Below are 16,838 nucleotides of genomic sequence, written 5' to 3'. Positions count from 1 at the left end.
GGGAGATTTTCACATAGCTGGAGTTGTGTAGCATAGGTCGACTTACCACGGTAGTGTAGACATACCCTAAGTGTAGAGAGTGAGTAAGCTGTTGCACAAAAAGGAGTGAATTAATTTATTCCCCACACCAGGGCAAAGGTGGGAGCAGGAAAGGAATTTTTGTTCTCTGGGGCAGTGCCCCTACTGAGGACAATTGTACAGTGATGGTCTAGTAGTCTTTATGGGTTGTAGTTATTTTTGGTCCTGATGTTAAATTAATATTACAGGCTAGAGCTTTCTCGATGCAGAATGATTCTCTTGAATGATTCTATTATAAAGAATTGGTGTGAGCCTGGCTGCTAGTTATTGTGTTTTATTATTGTCTCTGGCTTGCTTACTATCTTTCTCCTTTCCTCAGTTACTTTGACACATCTCTCGAGTGAACACTGGGTTACTGAAGTATGAGAAGAAAAGTAGCACTTTTTCTTTTTCCTGCTGTATGTTTTTGAGGTTGACACCGCTTGCAGCCTGGATTGAGCCTCCTGGAAGAACATGAGAGTATTATAGCTTCACTTTTTCCTCTGTTTAGTGTCTCTCAATCTAGATCTTTGACAACAAGATGCAATTGTGAACCTTTGAGCCCCTCAATGCCAACTGGCAGAGGGTCCACTGTTCTGTAAATCCCTATCAGGCCCAACACACTGCACATTGCTGTCATAGTCGTTATCTGTAAAGAGTATTTGTGTCAAATGAATACTGGTGGCACACAGGTCATTAAAGTCATTGCGTGGTGTATGGATGGATGGTGTTAAAGAATTATGTATGTGTGCTGGAAATATATTCCTAAAATATGTTTTGTAGGCAGACATGGTAAACAAGTTTGTCCTGGACAAAAGAAGGTTGTCTGGGAATCTGTTGTGAACTAACATTGTGAAACCAACAAAAAGGATGCTTCAATTGCATTTTAAGTCAACAGAAGAGCAAGTAATCAGAAGGATGAGAAAACAGCATGGTGCCAGCTCACTGGAGTTCAAGCAGCAGACGAGAAGAACTTTATCTGGGGATCCACTTCAAAGGAACGCATGGCAAAGGGTTTCTGAACCATAAGAAGAAGGGGAGAGAATACTTTTGTTCATCACTGCGGGAACAAAGAGGTCAGCACTCTTTGCATATGTGAACAGTGGATCCCTAACTGTGTGGATTGGTGACACTGAAAAGTAACTGTAGGTTAGAGAACTGCTTTAGACACAGCTTGGAGCTTGCTAAGGTTATATGTAGACTCTTGGAAGCACGTTATTCTTTTTGTTTTTATTTACAACCATTTTCTGTTTCTATTATCTCTGGTATCACTTATAAGAGTTCTCTATTAATAAACTTATTCTTTTTTTTATAAATTCATTTCAGTGCTGTTTTACTAAAGTGAGGTGTGTATCCTTACCTGAGCCAACAGGCTGGTGTATATTGTCTATCTCTTTGGAGACAGCAGACTTGGTATTTCTGTGGACATCCATTGAGAGGGGCTGGATGTTGCAGAGGGAGTTCCAGGGAAGATTTGGGAAGTGAAGTACACCAAGGGTTAACCTAAAAGGCAAAGTTTAGACTGGCAGTCCTAAGGAGTTTGTTTTACTGGCTAACAGACTGGGGGGTGACAGGAATCTATCACACAATCTAGCACCAACAAACCTCTCTCTTGCTGAAGCAGAAGGTAACAAGGTAACTTACAGTTCTGACACCCCAAGAATGTGTGGCAGCAGCATCAGAGCAAGTTATCCTAGATAAACCCATTTTAAATACATAAGCAAAAGAATTGAGCATAATGGCAACTGACATTTTGCGTTTACAGCCATCTGAACAGTTCCTTCATTGTGACAGCAACTTGGCTCAATACAAACTATGCAGCCAGGCACTGCTCCATACTGCAGCTGACAACGAGCAGAAAAAGGGAGAAAAGTAATTACCGGTACTCTTCCCCATTGTTGGCTTTACTGTACAGTGGCAATGCTCAACACTTTAAACCAGTTAAAATGCCTGAAAGTCTAGCTCAGTTTTGTTCACAATGTTGTGAGTACCTACTATGAATCTAGACCTGGTTTGGGACAATATTTTTCCTTGGAAAAAAATATGATAAATCATTTTTCTGCATCAAAATGTTTTTGATTTTTTTCTAGGTTTTTGATACAGAACCAAAAACATTAGTTTTGGGTTTTTGATCGCAAAGGAGATTTTTGTGAAAATGGAGGAAACAGTCTGTGACAAAAACAACAAGGAGTCTGGTGGCACCTTAAAGACTAACAGATTTATTTGGGCATAAGCTTTCGTGGGTAAAAACCTCACTTCTTCACATGCATAGAGTGAAAGTTACAGATGCAGGCATTATATACTAACACATGGAGAGCAAGGAGTTACTTCGCAAGTGGAGAACCAGTGTTGACAGGGCCAATTCAATCAGGGTGGATGTAAGTCCACTCCCAATAATAGATGAGGAGGTGTCAATTCCAGAAGAGGAAAAGCTGCTTCTGTAATGAGCCAGCCACTCCCAGTCCCTATTCAAGTCCAGATTAATGGTGTTAAATTTGCAAATGAATTTTAGTTCTGCTATTTCTCTTTGAAGTCTGTTTCTGAAGTTTTTTTGTTCAATGATAGTGACTTTTAAATCTGTAATAGAATGACCAGGGAGATTGAAGTGTTCACTTACTGGCTTCTGATCACTGACATTGTTGCACCCTGGGGAAGGCTGCAGACTAGCAACAGAGGCACCTCTAGTATTTTATGCCCTATTATAGAGCGCTTATAATAAATTTTTGACGCCTTCTCCTCAAACTCAAAATAGGCTTTGGAAATCAAAAAGCAAATAACCTGCTGCTAAGGTGTCAGCCTGTGACTGTGGCTTCTTTCCTGCAAGAGTTCACATCTTGGACAGTAACAAACGAAAGTTTTATAAGAATAAAATAACCACAGCCACTCTATTCTGCCATTTATCTCTTCCCCATATGTATGGAGCTCTGGGAAGTCTGTCAGAGCAGTGGCAGAGCCAGATTTTGCAACCAGGGAAGAGATGAGTTATTGGTAGACTTTTCCTATTCAGTGGGTGCTCGCCTCCACCGTTACCATCTCTATCGCCTCCTTTTTGCCGTGCCAAGAGGGCACCGACCACCCTCAGCAGCGCCCTCCACAACCCTAATTCCAGCCCCATATAGAGGGGAGACCCTGGGGTGTGAGTGGGAGGCAAGAGAGCAACACTCCTCTCCCTCACTTGGCATCAGCAGCTCCTGTCCTGTGGGGCTGGGCTTGGCTCCCCATTCAGGGTGTTGTGACCTGCTGCAAGGGGTTGTAATGTCATTCAGGTTTGACCTGCCCCTCCCCCCATCATTACAGAGGAGCAGCAATGCCCAATTTGAGTGCATGGCCATGGCACATGGGATCACAGTGCCACATGACCCCATGAACCCTGTTGGAATGCCCAGAGTGGGGAGCCAGGCCTAGTCCTAGCCCTACAGGACAGGAGCTGCCACTATTGGGTGAGTGTGGGCTGGGCTTACTTTTCAACCCTGTGTAAAAATGCACTTTGTATATCTCCTTTGGTCAATTGCATAATGTGCTTGAAAAGGTGCCACATGTACATCTAAAGGGCACCGGGGAGAGGTAGTTGCCCCCCTATTATCTCCACCACAATGTCAGAGTGTATGAATCCAAGGCTCGTGCAGTCTACACTCAGCCAGTCCACTGACTTCTCTTATCCTTACAGGTGACTTCAGTGTGAGTTTGCCTGAAGCAGTACGGCTGTATTGGGACCAAAAGGAAGGGACAAGGACAATCTATTTATGCTACCAAATTTATCAATAAATCCCAGGCAGCATCTCTGGGAATGGATTTTACTACTTTACTGTAAACAGGCAATATATAGGCACCATTTCATGAAAAATATTGTTTAGGTCCAATCCTCATCCATAACAGTGTGTATGTGTGTGATTTCTCCCTGTTGGATTTATTCTATTCTCTTTCTCTGTCTCTAGTTTCCACTTTCCTTGGGGGAGGGGGAGCGGAATTGCCAGGCAGGACTTGAACAACCCTCCTGCTGCAGTCTGGAACAGACTGTCACTCATACTTTGTGCTAGATAGTTTGGAGGTTTTATGATCCTCAAAGGACTACATTTGATCAAATCAATGTTCACTTATCACCTGAGATGGTATTTAAACCCAGATTAATTTAAATGTTCTGTTTCTAGCCCCATAAAGTTATCTAACTCTCTCAGACCAAACTACTGCCTTTAAAACCATACACTGAGCAGTGAGATATAGCTGTTCGTTCACCCTTCTGTGGCACACAGCTGGAAGGGAGTGAGAAGGTTTGGTGTGCATGTGTATCATCACCTTTCCCTTAGTCGCCACTGTTTTTTTGAAGCAGCTTTACCCAAGCATGGGGTTGTTTGAATTTACAATACTCCTTAGGAAACCTTTAGCTTGCATCACCAATTCATTGCTCTATCACTGTCCCATATGCCCTCTCTCTTTCAAGCTATGCTACATTTTCAGATTCTGCCCATCCCCTTTGCCTACCTCTCTAGCATTAGTAATCCTCACCTGAACATCCATTGGATTCTCTGCAGGTGCAAGTTGCACCTTATGCATTAATAATTATTTTTACTGTACTTCAAAGTGTGCTAGGTGCCTTACAAAACAACAGAGACCTGGCCCATGCCCTGAACAGCCTGCAATCTAATTTGATGTGACACAAGGAATGAGGGTAACAGAGTAGAAGTAGAAGGGTTATAGCAGTGCAGATGATCATGCAGTTACTCAGGCATGTGCTGAGGCTCAGTAAAAAGGTTTCATTATTAACTTGTTTCTTGCCAGCCTGGCAGATGAATTGAGTCTTAAGCAGAGATTTGAAAACAGGGCAGTTCTTGGCAGTCTATACTTGGGAGGGGATCCATAGATGGGAAGTGGCATGGAAAAAGGCAGAGAGGGCTGTGGGAGAATAGATGAATGGGGCATTCTGTTCTGGACATCACTTTAGTCAAGGATTTCTCTTCTCCTTCTACATCACTCCCAGATATGACAGATGGGAGGTGGCATCAGAGACCCTGCCTCTGAAGGAGCAGAGTGGCTATGTGACAGCTGTGATGGGTGTCCGTCCCGTTTTGGGATGCCATTTCTTCTCCGCAGCTGACTGCTAAGCTCAGCTAGACTCTAGAGGTCCTGAGGGTTTCATTCTGTAGAGGTGTTGTGGGCAGATTAATGTTCTATATCTCCTGAAGATAATTTTCTTTGTTGTTCTTATTTTCCAGCTTTCCATCCTAAAAATGGTTCTTTTTCTGCAGGAAGCTGACTTTTCATCAAAAAAAATCAAGTTTTTGGTTTTTCAATGAAAAGCCATTTTTTCCTGTGGACAGAAGGCACCTTCTGCAGACGTTTTACCTGAATCAAACCCCCCAATTTTCCAATAAAAAACAGTTTTGATGGAAAATTTTCATCCAGCCCTACTGTGTATGCAGTAGGGAGCAGGGCTGGTTTCTTTAAACACAACTGGTCTATCTCTTCAAAACCTTCTGCAGTCCATCATGCTTCTTTACATTTATACATTACAGAATCATTGTCAGTTATGCTAATTTTAAATATTCATTCTTAATGCTGATAATACTGTAATATTCATATTCTAATCCTGTCCTATCCATATCTTGATTGATTGGTTTCATATTTTGTCATCCTCCAGTCTTTCTAGGCCATGAATCCCTTTCCCCACTTCCTTTTCTTTTGGGATTGTCCTGTGCTAAATCATGTGATGTGAGTACATCTTGACCTAGTTCTGTATATCTCTAACAGGTGTATTTCTTCTGTGGTTAGCTGCCCTGCTTGCTCCCTGGTGTCCCTTCCTTTTCCTTGTTGTTGTCTATATTCTTGTCTAGATCACTGCATTTATAAATCCCATTTTAAAAATGTTTTATTTACTAAGTGTTGTTTATGCTTATAGTTCAAGGAAATTGTTTCCTCTGACAGAGGCTACCCTACACCATGCAGCCAGGCAACAATTTAACAAGCCATTTCACTATTGGTATGAAACTTGTTATATGCCACTTTGTTGATATTTAAAACAGAACTGTGAGAATAACTTATTTTGGTTCTTTGGCCAAACTGAAAAATCAGAAGGGAGGGAAAAAAAACCAGTTGAGTTGTCCCAAAACAATTTTTTAAAAATGTTCAGTGAACTAAAAAGTCAAAATATTTCATTTTGGGTTGAAAAATATTTAATTTAACTCAAACCAAAACATGAGTTTTTTGAGATTTTTGTAAACTTTTCCTTTTCTTAAATGAATTAAAATAAATTCTAAACAAATAGTTGTTGGATTGAAAAATCAAAGTCTCATTTTGATAATGTTAAAACAAATTGTTTGAATTTTTTGGATTTTAAGATTTGGACAATAGATTATGAAGGACTAGAACCGCAAAGGGAGTTTAGGTTCAGCATTGTCACACCCCTGTTTAGATATCCTGATTCTCAGTGGACTCTACAGCCCTGAGTTTGGTGCCCAAGCTCCCTATTCCATGCATGGGGAGAGTTAGGTGCCCAAAAGTGAGATTCATAAAAGCTGGCATGCTGAGGTGGAAACTGCCTGATGGCAATATACTGTGGAGAGGGGTGACTTAAGGCCCCCTCAGGGACTTAGGTACCTCCATTATTCATGATTCACAGCTGGGAACTCTCTCCTGGAGTTAGGCACCTATACCAGGTCAGTCCTTTCCCACAGAAACCTGGGGAAGGGGAGGAACCCCCTTCCCCAGCATTTTACAAAATTACCCAGCAGTTATCTGGGATTTGGGACACCCAGGTTCAAATCCCTCCTCTGCCCAATTTGGAGTAGGGACCTGGACCCAGTTCTTCTGTATCACAGATGAGTGCCCTAACTAACCATTGGACAAGAGGGCAGTCTGTATTGGCCTTTCTCAGTCTCTCCTGTTGGAGCTGTTCCACTTTGCATAAATAATTTAAAATTAATTGGAACAGCAACTGGAATACAGGTCACCCCTTTCCCAGGTGGGTCCCTAACCATCTTTCTCTCTCTCTCTGAACTTATGAATATTTAATTATTTATACAAAGTGGAACAGCCTGATCCTGCTAAGTGCTGTGCATCTGCTGTTAGATGCTGCTGAATACCTTCAACTCCCATTGAAGTCCATGTTTGTTCCAGGAGCTCAGCACCTTGCAATTTGTCATCTAAATGTCCACCGTGTCTGAGATGCTCAAATGTATGGGCACTTTTAAAGACAATAATAAGCCATTTTAAATAGCCCTAATCTGACTCCAAAGTTGCTTCATTTAAATGGTTTGTTCTGACAGACATTTCTCCTAATTGTAGCATATTGTCATTTGCTATCTTTTATTTGGAAACAGTACCAGTATGTGACAAGTGATAAGAAACATTTACTTCCATAAAACCTTTCTACCATAAACTCTACAAATGTCTACAAAAACAACAAGGAGTCTGGTGGCACCTTAAAGACTAACAGATTTATTTGGGCATAAGCTTTTGTGGGTAAAAACCTCACTTCTTCACATGCATAGAGTGAAAGTTACAGAGGCAGGCATTATATACTGACACATGGCGAGCAGGGAGTTACTTCACAAGTGGAGAACCAGTGTTGACAGGGCCAATTCAATCAGGGTGGATGTAAGTCCACTTCCAATAATAGATGAGGAGGTGTCAATTCCAGGAGAGGAAAAGCTGCTTCTGTAATGAGCCAGCCACTCCCAGTCCCTATTCAAGCCTAGATTAATGGTGTTAAATTTGCAAATGAATTTTAGTTCTGCTGTTTCTCTTTGAAGTCTGTTTCTGAAGTTTTTTTGTTCAATGATAGTGACTTTTAAATCTGTAACAGAATGACCAGGGAGATTGAAGTGTTCACTTACTGGCTTATATATGTTACCATTCCTGATGTCCGATTTGTGTCCATTTATTCTTTTGCGGAGGGATTGTCCGGTTTGGCCAATGTACATGGCAGAGGGGCATTGCTGGCACATGATGGCATATATAACATTAGTGGATGTGCAGGTGAATGAGCCCTTGATGGTGTGGCTGATGTGGTTGGGTCCTCTGATGGTGTCGCCAGAGTAGAAATGGGGACAGAGTAGGCAACGAGGTTTGCTACAGGGATTGGTTCCTGGGTTGGTGTTTCTGTGGTGTGGTGTGTAGTTGCTGGTGAGTATTTGCTTCAGGTTGGGGGGTTGTCTGTAAGCGAGGACTGGCCTGCCCCCCAAGGTCTGTGAGAGTGAGGGATCATTTTCCAGGATAGGTTGTAGATCATTGATAATGCGCTGGAGAGGCTTTAGCTGGAGGCTGTATGTGATGGCCAGTGGTGTTCTGTTATTGTCCTTTTTGGGCCTGTCCTGTAATCGGTGATTTCTGGGTACCCGTCTTGCTCTGTCAATCTGTTTCCTCACTTCCCCAGGTGGGTATTGTAGTTTTACGAATGCTTGATAAAGATCTTGTAGGTGTTTGTCTCTGTCTGAGGGGTTGGAGCAAATTCGGTTGTATCTTAGGGCTTGGCTGTAGACAATGGATCGTGTGATGTGTCTTGGATGGAAGCTGGAGGCATGTAGGTATGTATAGCGGTCAGTAGGTTTCCGGTATAGGGTGGTGTTTATGTGACCATCACTTATTTGCACTGTATTGTACAGGAAGTGGATCTCTTGTGTGGACTGGTCCAGGCTGAGGTTGATGGTGGGATGGAAATTGTTGAAGTCCAGGTGGAATTCTTCAAGGGCCGCCTTTTCGTGGGTCCATATGATGAAGATGTCATCAATGTAGCGCAAGTAGAGAAGGGGCACTAGGGGACGAGAGCTGAGGAAGCGTTGTTCTAAGTCAGCCATAAAAATGTTGGCATACTGTGGGGCCATGCGGGTACCCATAGCAGTGCCACTGACTTGAAGGTATAAGTTGTCCCCAAATCTGAAGTGGTTGTGGGTGAGGACAAAGTCACAAAGCTCAGCCACCAGGCGTGCTGTGGCCTCATCAGGGATACTGTTCCTGACAGCTTGTAGTCCATCCTCATGTGGAATATTGGTGTAAAGTGCTTCTACATCCATGGTGGCCAGGATGGTGTTTTCAGGAAGAACACCAATGCATTGTAGTTTCCTCAGGAAGTCAGTGGTGTCTCAAAGATATCTGGGAGTGCTGGTAGCGTAGGGTCTGAGGAGAGAGTCCAAATAGCCAGATAATCCTGCTGTAAGAGTGCCAATGCCTGAGATGATGGGGCATCCAGGGTTTCTGGGTTTATGGATCTTGGGTAGCAGATAGAATACCCCTGGTCGGGGTTCTGGTGGTGTGTCCATGTAGATTTGTTCCCGTACTGTAGCTGGGAATTTCTTGAGCAGATGGTGTAGTTTCTTTTGGTATTCCTCAGTGGGATCAGAGGATAGTGGCCTGTAGAATGTGGTCTTGGAGAGTTGCCTGCCAGCCTCCTGTTCATAATCCGACCTGTTCATTATGACTACAGCACCTTGGACTGTCCTCACTTACAGACAACCCCCCAACCTGAAGCAAATACTCACCAGCAACTACACACCACACCACAGAAACACCAACCCAGGAACCAATCCCTGTAGCAAACATCGTTGCCTACTCTGTCCCCATATCTACTCTGGCGACACCATCAGAGGACCCAACCACATCAGCCACACCATCAAGGGCTCATTCATCTGCACATCCACTAATGTTATATATGCTATCATGTGCCAGCAATACCCCTCTGCCACGTACATTGGCCAAACCGGACAGTCCCTCCGCAAAAGAATAAATGGACACAAATCGGATATCAGGAATGGTGACATACGTAAGCCAGTAAGTGAACACTTTAAATCTGTAATAGAATGACCAGGGAGATTGAAGGTCACTATCATTGAACAAAAAAACTTCAGAAACAGACTTCAAAGAGAAACAGCAGAACTAAAATTCATTTGCAAATTTAACACCATTAATCTGGGCTTGAATAGGGACTGGGAGTGGCTGGCTCATTACAGAAGCAGCTTTTCCTCTTCTGGAATTGACACCTCCTCATCTATTTTTGGGAGTGGACTTACATCCACCCTGATTGAATTGGCCCTGTCAACACTGGTTCTCCACTTGCGAAGTAACTCCCTGCTCTCCATGTGTCAGTATCTAATGCCTGCCTCTGTAACTTTCACTCTATGCATGTGAAGAAGTGAGGTTTTTACCCACGAAAGCGTATGCCCAAATAAATCTGTTAGTCTTTAAGGTGCCACCAGACTCCTTGTTGTTTTTGTAGCTACAGACTAACACAGCTACCCCCTGATACTCTACAAATGTCTCTTTCCCTTTTGCCAGCAAACCTCATTATATTTGTCTTTTGTCAAGCTCAGCAGAGAATCTGCTATTTTTTTTCCTGCTGCGTTGTACGGTGCTTCATTATGTATACAGTATGCTGCCCATGCCTCTGCTGAATAACCTTGTGTACTGGATGTATAAAGTCATCTAAGGAATTCTGGGCCACTTAAGAAGTTTGAACAAAATGTGTTTTTCAGATGAAACTGTCATAGAACAGCTACTCTGATTCTTTATCATCCTCTACCTAGTTCTAATGTGTGAACTCCTTTTTTCTTATCTAAATTTAGGTAATTAATTGTTTACATCAAAAAAGTTCATACTTCATTTTAAAGCAGGAGTGGGTACAAATGAATTGTAGAACTAATGTGACAATTAGAATATTTGAGAACCGAGCATAAACAGAATAATTATAAAAAGTACTTGCTTCTTTGCCTTTAGCAAATGTAGTTGGCTGAGAACTTCAAGGGATGGAAAAAATATTCTGAGAGTGGAAGGCCCATAGGCAGCACATTTATCTGTTGATTTCATTCCATAGGGGCTCTCTTATTGGGTTTTTGTTTTTTTTTTTTTTTTTTTTTTTTGTCTGTTGATGTCTTTGGAAACGGAAACTATGGATTTTGACTTATTTAAATGTTATACGGTATATTTCTACCAATGTGCTTTAAGAATAGTAACAAAAAGGGAAAAACCTAATATAATCCATAGTTACTCAGTGTAGCTCTTCGTCCCTTTTCAGATGCTGGAACACACAGATGTTTAGCGTCTGCTACAGCCTTTGACCTCATAGGGTAGCAAAGGCTCATGGTTTTAGATCCCTACTGTTGACAATCCATTTTGGAGTATTCCATTACCCTAAGATTGAGTCTGATTCTGCTCCTATTGGAGTAGGTTGTCCCAGTACTTTCTCAGATGTTTAGGGGAGTAAGACTTCTCATGCCTATTTGTTTGTGGATGTAATGGGGAGAGCGTGGGCTATTTCCCCAATGCTCAGCATTGAAGCTCCTGAATGGGGAGGAGGTAAAGAGGGGCAGGGAGTGAGAAAAGCCATAGCTCTTTCCCCACCATGCCAGCCAGACTTCAGTGGGATTTCTGATGTGCCGAAAGTTGAGCACATGCATAAGTATTTACAGGATCAGGGCCTAATTTACGATATAAGAATTTAGTTCTGTTCAGTGATAACATGAGAGCCAAAAATGACAGCTTAGCAATTTTCACCAAGACAGCACTTTTATATCCTATGGTATTCCCCCAGCACTGGGAACACATTTTTTATTCTATTGATTTAACATAAATTATAGATTCTTTTCCTTTGGCATATGCATTCTAGTTATTTTATATAATATATCTTTTCTAAACACAGTGAGAGCATCTTGTGATGGAGCATTCTACCAGGAAATAAAAGCTAAGCAACCAACCAATTAGGATTTCACAGCATTCTGAAAACTGCTCTAGCTGATGTGCTGAACAAAACTATATTCTGCCATTTCCACATGTGAGGTAAGGCTTTGCACACTGGGGGCTTGAGCCAAAGCTCATTGATATCAATGGGAATCTTCAACTTCAGGCCCTTGTAGTGATGCATCTGCTTCTGCACTATGCAGTTTGATTGGGGATCAGTCCTCTTATGTGCTGTGCAGCTAAGTTATTGAACTCTTAACATTTGTAATACCTGACTTTGTATGTACAGATATGCTACCTTAACTTTGCATTAACCGAGGTTTTTACAATTTAACAATATAGCATCTGTACACTATACACTACATAGAGAATTATTTTGTGGTCTAGAGGTAATTGAGCCAATCCATCATTTTAATGCACCCAGCAATATTCCTTTAGCATATTATTACATCCATTTGGTAGGTATTGATAATTTCAACCACTCGTTTCCTTCATTTCACCCCCCCATTTCCCCCCTCCATATTTAGCTTCAAGATCCCACAAATCACTGGTGTTGGTTATAAAATATATTGGAGTATCACACTGGAATAATGTGACTACTCTAATTACTTGGGGGGTTATATCTATATACTGTACATGCAGTTCATAGAAACTGGAGCAAATCACCCAGTTGCCTCCATGAAAATGTTACCACATCAATATTTTTTTATTATTATTAAAAGACTCAGGCTGTTTTTGTCTCTTCATATTGTATTATACAGCAATATGTTTAGCATTTTGCTGTCTGATGTTTAGTCAGCAAATAATTTCTCCTAAAATAAGCAGCAAGTTAGCTATCTGTTGAAGACAGGCAGCAAACATTTTGTTCTTTGAGACATGAGAATTTAACAGAAAATTCTCAATATTTCCATATCCATCCTCACCATTTTTGTTGTGAGTTTTCTGCTCATGAAAGGTGCTGGACTGGCAACAGTGGCCTCGAATAAGTCATTTTCATCCATCTACAGAACAGGTACAGCATGGGAATGGCAGTACAGGCTTTCCTGCCAGTCAGCCCAATACCACATTCTTTGCACATCCAAAACCGCTATCTGCTTCAGTGAAAATTTTGGGAGCAGAAAGAATGCAGATGCATGACAAACCTGCTTCAGTCCTGACCTAGAGAAGCCACCTTTAGCACTGGGACAGCAGGGTTGAAGCAAATGACCACACCACTTTGGGGTGTACTAATTAACCCTGACAGCAGGTTTTAACAGAGAGGCCCCATAACAAAGCAGAATCTTGACCTCTCTGCTAAGGCTTGTCATCAAGGCTACTAATTAGAATATGCAGTAGTAGTCATTTTGTTATGTAGATATCTGTCTAGCAGTACCTGGACTGATTCATCAACTCATTTCACATGGCCTGTCAAAGAACTGTGGAACAGTGACAGTTCTTGGTTATCATCATCCCGGGCCAAACTGAAACAAGTACTGAGATTCTATATCCCATTACAAAGTTCCTGAGCTGGCTATTGACTCAAAAGTGTCGCTAATTGTTTGACTATAGTCACAGTTCATTCTTAAAAACGTTCAAAAAGAGCAAATAACCAAACTTAGCCTAATTTATTGTCTAATGACAAAGCAATATAATAAGAAAAGAAGACATACATATCCTCCTTCCAGAAAGCAAATTCTCACAGCGTGTTCACCTTACACAGAAGGTGTGCTTCAGAGATATGCATTTCAGCTAGTAATATTTATAGTATGATTTTACAAATTCACTTACTTGTCACTAAAACCCAACTCACCAGTTTGTAACAGTTCCTTAACTTCTTGGTTTGTTCTGTACTTTTCTTATCTTTGTTTTGGATACTACATTCCAAATCAGTTGGGCATAGAGGTATATCCCAAACTGTGCTGGGACATACCCTTCATGTATCTTGGCTTTGACAGGCTTCCTATTTTCTGACCTCAGCTTTGCAAAGTGTTATGGGATACTTGACCTGGATGAACACTATTGTGGAGAGAGAATAATATATTCAGTTAACATAACTTCCCAACATTTATTTATATTTAATGTATATTTTTAATACCATGCACACAAAACCCATTGATGTGGTAGATGCTACACATAACATAAATGATGTCCCCCACTTGTCACTTTGATAATTATATCAGGGCACATCTTAGCCAAATTTATGAAGCAGAGGTAAGAGCATTTATGTGAGATTTATACTGTTTTAGCTAACTGTATTAGTAGCCACATGTAATTAGTACAATTAAAACTATTAGTCCTTACATTACAATAGGCATCAGCAGAGCGTGACCCACTACATGAGAAGTAAAAACAGAAATTTGGAGTAATGACATCATAAGTGAGGTAACCAGACATAAATGTCTTATAGCTACCACACATATTGTCCCTTCATGTTATGGGTCACCCTTACTGGTCATTGCCACTTGGTGAGCTTCATGAGGCAGGAGCAGACAGCATCTCTGTCTCATTATAATGGTCCAGGTCATCACAGCCACACACTGTAGTCACTATGTCAAAACATAATATTTACATACATGTTAATATCCTTTAATGGAACAGTGTGCAGTGCCCTTCAGATTTGCATTGCTGAGTGATGAGCCAGTAGCTGAGGTAGCTTCAGATGTTCCTTGTAGATGTGGTATTCCAGGTAACCCGATGAATGGACAATTGCCAACTTATCAAATATTGTAGTGTCAGAATTCAATGTCGGTAAAGATGCCATAAAGGAACTGAACCTTGTATCTAACATTGACCACAATTGTTTTAAATAACATGTACCTTGATTATGATGCAGTGTCACTGATCCCAAATTATGAATTTGCTATGTAGAATTTGCCTGCATAATTTAATACATTGCAAATTCACAATATCCTTTGTTATGCACTGAGGACAACACCATTTAGACAATTGCTTATCATTAATAAAATTAGGCAATTTCCTTTTTCTGATATTTCCTAATAAACAAGTTATAATAGTTAACACAGAAGTCCCATAAGCTGTGCAAATACTTTCTCTAGCTACATGATTTTCCTTGCTTTTTTATTGTTTATTATGATTAACCAAACAAGTAAAAATGTATGTTAAACAATTTAGCAATGTTGTCTTGTTCAGTTATTGGCCTTTACGCACATTCCTAATAAGATGCTATTCTTTGTTAATTAATAGAAGTATACCACAATGATACATTTACTTTTACACTGTAACCAAATTTGGCTATATTCCAAGAAGAGATATTTAAAATGATAGGTATATACATAAATTTATTTTAAGACTGTACAGTTTACATAACAGTTAGACCTGACATGGCTACGGGTATTAATAATATTTCTGTAGTCAACTGCATATTCAGTTGTCCATATATGACAGGTTGAAGTGTAGTTGACTTAGTTATTAAAGCACTTTGTGCTTTAGTTATTAGTTATTAAAGCACTTTGTCTTTTCTTCTTCTGATATTCGAGGGTTCCTTCACTATGCACTGATATATTGTGGTTCTCCATTCTGTGGGATGCACCCTTAATTAGCTTAAGCTGGTTAGCTTCTTCAATTTTTTGTTTTGTTTCCAGTAACCCAACCCATATTTATACACAAATGAGCTCACTTTCTTCACAGTGTGATGGGGACCAAGCCATTACAACAGAAGTTAAGTTTTGGTACAACAGCTTATAACACAAACAAACTGGTTTTCTACTCTTTAATTATTTTTCTTTTATTCCCTTGTTAAAATACATTTTTGTTTTTTGTTTTGAATTTCCCAGTTCTTTAATACAAATGTACCTGTTTTAGATGCTTGTCCAATTTTTTCATGAAGACATTCATTTTTATTTCCTTAACATGTAAATTACTGGTTTACGATAATAAATATAGTGCTTGACTTCTAAGAGGGGTGCTCACAATCTTCTGAGAGAAGATTTATTACTCTGTTTCTACCCTACCTCCCAAGGACTCTGTTTTAGCAGGAGAGCAATGGAATTTTTACCCAAGCCTTTTAGAGTTAATTTTTTATTAAATATTTGAAAGCACAAACTCTAATAACAATTTTTTTAACATAGGACAAAAGAAATAGTATAAAAATTAAAGCAAAATGAAGTTTAAATGCAGGTTTTATGCAAACACATAGAGGGTATTAAACTTTTTACAGTTTGTGTTTGGGAGACAGATAAAAATCTGTTTGTTTTGTTCTAGCATTTTGCTACAGAATCAGTCATATTATATTTTTAAATATTTTGGCTTATATATAATATATTTAATAAAGTGCAAGCAAGATTATAAACCCTAAAAAGCTTATGATTTTATTAATATAACCTTTGCTTTAAAGTTGATGTTTTTCCCCTATATTTTTTTCCTTTGGAAAAAAAGATTTTAATTAAATAAATTAATTAATTAATGGGGGGAAAAAGTCTCTGTTTGCAGTTGAATGATTTATTGAGGAAGAAACCTATGTACATGATACCTTCTTGAGTTTTGAAAAAAAAAATTGAATTGGTATTGTGAAATATATTGTACAACTGTTATTTTCATAATGATTTTTATTATATGAAGTAAAAGTTAAATTATAATGAATCCCAGAGGTCATTTTTGTTCCTCATGTCTTGCATAAGTGAGCTTCCCCTATATCTAGTTATGTTTTCTTATAAAAGATTCAAGAGCTCCTTTATTATTATTTTAGTCTGTTGTTATTGCTGGTTTCTTGGGCTTTGGTGTTTCACCATTTTAGTCTTTGCTGTATACAGGCATTTTGCCTAGAAATTGTTCAATGCAATATATTCCTTTATGGGCGCTATGCCCAGAAAAGCAATTTGCTTGTACTAGTTACTGTAAATGGGGTACTTAATGCCTTTTGCTGAAGTAGCGCTTTTTACAAACTCCCTTCCCCACAGGCTGGCCTGCTACAAGTGTACTTAGAACCCGTAGCCTCCAAAGTACTACGTCTATGAGATTACTATCCTGAACCCAAATGGACAGGTTGTGACCCCGTGCCAAACTGATTCAGCTAATGGCTCCTGGCTGCCTTGCCAATTGTTTGACTACACCTGTGGTTCATTCTTTAAACTGTTCAAGAGACCAACTAACCCAACTTAGCCAAATGTATTGTCTGAAGACAA

The sequence above is a fragment of the Chrysemys picta genome, chromosome 5 (genome assembly GCF_011386835.1).
Source record: "Chrysemys picta bellii isolate R12L10 chromosome 5, ASM1138683v2, whole genome shotgun sequence".
Lineage (NCBI taxonomy): Eukaryota > Metazoa > Chordata > Testudines > Emydidae > Chrysemys > Chrysemys picta.
The sequence above is the reverse complement of the archived record's forward strand: the minus strand, read 5'-3'. Positions refer to the sequence as shown.